The sequence below is a fragment of the Mustelus asterias genome, unplaced genomic scaffold (assembly GCF_964213995.1).
Source record: "Mustelus asterias unplaced genomic scaffold, sMusAst1.hap1.1 HAP1_SCAFFOLD_297, whole genome shotgun sequence".
NCBI classification, from domain to species: domain Eukaryota; kingdom Metazoa; phylum Chordata; class Chondrichthyes; order Carcharhiniformes; family Triakidae; genus Mustelus; species Mustelus asterias.
Window position 1 is genome coordinate 527,962 of NW_027590263.1, and position 3,823 is coordinate 531,784.

Genomic DNA, 3,823 nt, shown 5'->3' on the forward strand with positions numbered 1-3,823 from the left:
GAGAGAGTGTGTGTGCGAGAGAGAGAGAGTGTGTGAGAAAGTGTGTGTGTGTGAGAGAGAGTGTGTGTGAGAGAGAGTGTGCGTGCGTGTGAGAGTGTGTGTGTGAGAAAGAGTGTGTGTGTGAGAAAGAGTGTGTGTGTGTGTGAGAGAGAGAGTGTGTGTGTGTGAGAGAGTGTGTGTGAGAGAGAGTGTGTGTGTGTGAGAGAGAGAGAGAGAGTGTGTGTGAGAGAGAGAGTGTGTGAGAGAGAGAGAGTATATGTTTGAGAGAGAGTGTATGTGTGTGAGAGAGTGAGTGTATGTGTGTGAGAGAGTGTGTATCTGTGTGTGTGAGAGAGTGAGCGTATGTGTGTGAGAGAGTGAGTGTATCTGTGTGTGTGTGAGAGAGACTGAGTGCATGTGTGTGAGAGTGTGTCAGTGAGAGAGAATGTGTGAGCGTGAAAGTGTGTGTGAGAGAATGTGTGTGAGAGAGAAAGTGTGTGAGAGAGAGAGAAAGAGTGTGTGTGACAGAGAGAAAGAGCATGTGTGTGAGTGAGAGAGTGCGTAAGAGATAGTGCATGTGTGTGTGAGAGACAGAGAGAGCATGTGTGTGTGTGTGTCTGAGAGTGTGTAAGGAGAGCGTGTGTGTGACCTGATCTCCTCTGCAGTCTATCAGTAACTGAATCACGGGATTAGATGCAAAGTAAAGCTCCATCGACACTGTTCCCATCAAACACTCCCAGGAAAGGTACAGGTACAGCACAGAGTTCGATAGAGAGTAAAGCTCTCTCGACACTGTTCCCATCAAACACTCCCAGGACAGACACAGCACAGAGTTCGATACAGAGTAAAGCTCCCTCGACACTGTCCCCATCCAACACACCCAGGACAGATACAGCACGGGGTTAGATACAGAGTAAAGCTCACTGTACACTGTCCCCATCAGCAGTCCCAGGACAGGTACAGCACGGGGTTAGATACAGCTCAAATGTTTCTCTACATTTTGCCCATCTTGTGTGTGTGTGTGTGTGTGAGAGAGTGTGTGTGTGTGTGAGAGAGAGTGTATGCGAGAGAGAGAGTGTGTGAGAAAGTGTGTGTGTGAGAGAGAATGTGTGTGAGAGAGAGAATGTGTGTGAGAGAGAGAGTGTGTGAGAGAGTGTGTGCGAGAGAGCGAGTGTGTGAGAAAGTGTGTGTGTGTGAGAGAGTGTGTGCGAGAGAGAGAGAGTGTGTGAGGAAGTGTGTGTGTGAGAGAGAGTGTGTGAGAAAGTGTGTGTGTGTGAGAGAGAATGTGTGTGAGAGAGTGAGTGTGCGCGAGAGAGAGAGTGTGTGCGTGAGAGAGAGTGTGTGTGAGAAAGAGTGTGCGGGTGAGCAAGAGTGTGTGTGAGAGAGAGTGTGTGAGAGAGAGAGGGTGTGCGAGAGAGTGTGTGAGAGAGAGAGTGTGTGCGAGAGAGAGAGTGTGTGCGAGAGAGAGAGTGTGTGCGAGAGAGAGAGTGTGTGCGAGAGAGAGAGTGTGTGCGTGAGAGAGAGTGTGTGCGTGAGAGAGAGTGTGTGCGTGAGAGAGAGTGTGTGCGTGTGAGAGAGAGAGTGTGTGTGAGAGAGAGTGTGTGTGTGAGAGAGAGAGTGTGTGTGTGAGAGAGAGTGTGTGCGTGAGAGAGAGTATATGTTTGAGAGAGAGTGTATATGTGCGAGAGAGAGTGTGTGTGAGACAAAGTGTGTGTGTGAGAGAGAGTGTGTGTGTGACAGAGAGTGTATGTGTGAGAGAGAGAGTGTATGTGTGTGAGAGAGTGTGTGTATGTGTGTGAGAGAGTGAGTGTATGTGTGTGTGAGAAACTGAGTGCATGTGTGTGAGAGTGTGTCAGTTGGAGAGAATGCATGGGTGAGAGTGTGTGGGCGTGAAAGTGTGTGTGAGAGAGAAAGTGTGTGAGAGAGAAAGTGTGTGAGAGAGAAAGTGTGTGCGAGAGAGACTGAGTGCATGTGTGTGAGAGTGTGTCAGTGAGAGAGAATGCATGGGTGAGAGTGTGTGAGCGTGAAAGTGTGTGTGAGAGAGAAAGTGTGTGTGAGAGAATGTGTGTGAGAGAGAAAGTGTGTGAGAGAGAGAGAAAGAGTGTGTGTGACAGAGAGAAAGAGCATGTGTGTGAGTGAGAGAGTGCGTAAGAGATAGTGCATGTGTGTGTGAGAGACAGAGAGAGCATGTGTGTATGTGTGTGTGTCTGAGAGTGTGTAAGGAGAGCGTGTGTGTGACCTGATCTTCCTCTGCAGTCTATCAGTAACTGAATCACGGGATTAGATGTAAACTAAAGCTCCCTCGACACTGTTCCCATCAAACACTCCCAGGACAGACACAGCACAGAGTTCGATACAGAGTAAAGCTCCCTCTACACTGTCCCCATCCAACACACCCAGGACAGATACAGCACGGGGTTAGATACAGAGTAAAGCTCACTGTACACTGTCCCCATCAGCAGTCCCAGGACAGGTACAGCACGGGGTTAGATACAGCTCAAATGTTTCTCTACATTTTGCCCATCTTGTGTGTGTGTGTGTGTGTGTGTGAGAGAGTGTGTGTGTGTGTGAGAGAGAGTGTATGCGAGAGAGAGAGTGTGTGAGAAAGTGTGTGTGTGAGAGAGAATGTGTGTGAGAGAGAGAATGTGTGTGAGAGAGAGAGTGTGTGAGAGAGTGTGTGCGAGAGAGCGAGTGTGTGAGAAAGTGTGTGTGTGTGAGAGAGAGTGTGTGCGAGAGAGAGAGAGTGTGTGTGTGAGGAAGTGTGTGTGTGAGAGAGAGTGTGTGAGAAAGTGTGTGTGTGTGAGAGAGAATGTGTGTGAGAGAGTGAGTGTGCGCGAGAGAGAGAGTGTGTGCGTGAGAGAGAGTGTGTGTGAGAAAGAGTGTGCGGGTGAGCAAGAGTGTGTGTGAGAGAGAGTGTGTGAGAGAGAGAGGGTGTGCGAGAGAGTGTGTGTGAGAGAGTGTGTGAGGGAGAGAGTGTGTGTGAGAGAGAGAGTGTGTGCGAGAGAGAGAGTGTGTGCGAGAGAGAGAGTGTGTGCGTGAGAGAGAGTGTGTGCGTGAGAGAGAGTGTGTGCGTGTGAGAGAGAGAGTGTGTGTGAGAGAGAGAGTGTGTGTGTGAGAGAGAGAGTGTGTGCGTGAGAGAGAGTATATGTTTGAGAGAGAGTATATGTTTGAGAGAGAGTGTATATGTGCGAGAGAGAGTGTGTGTGAGACAAAGTGTGTGTGTGAGAGAGAGTGTGTGTGTGACAGAGAGTGTATGTGTGAGAGAGAGAGTGTATGTGTGTGAGAGAGTGTGTGTATGTGTGTGAGAGAGTGAGTGTATGTGTGTGTGAGAAACTGAGTGCATGTGTGTGAGAGTGTGTCAGTTGGAGAGAATGCATGGGTGAGAGTGTGTGGGCGTGAAAGTGTGTGTGAGAGAGAAAGTGTGTGAGAGAGAAAGTGTGTGCGAGAGAGACTGAGTGCATGTGTGTGAGAGTGTGTCAGTGAGAGAGAATGCATGGGTGAGAGTGTGTGAGCGTGAAAGTGTGTGTGAGAGAGAAAGTGTGTGTGAGAGAATGTGTGTGAGAGAGAAAGTGTGTGAGAGAGAGAGAAAGAGTGTGGGTGACAGAGAGAAAGAGCATGTGTGTGAGTGAGAGAGTGCGTAAGAGATAGTGCATGTGTGTGTGAGAGACAGAGAGAGCATGTGTGTATGTGTGTGTGTCTGAGAGTGTGTAAGGAGAGCGTGTGTGTGACCTGATCTTCCTCTGCAGTCTATCAGTAACTGAATCACGGGATTAGATGTAAACTAAAGCTCCCTCGACACTGTTCCCATCAAACACTCACAGGAAAGGTACAGGTACAGCAGAGT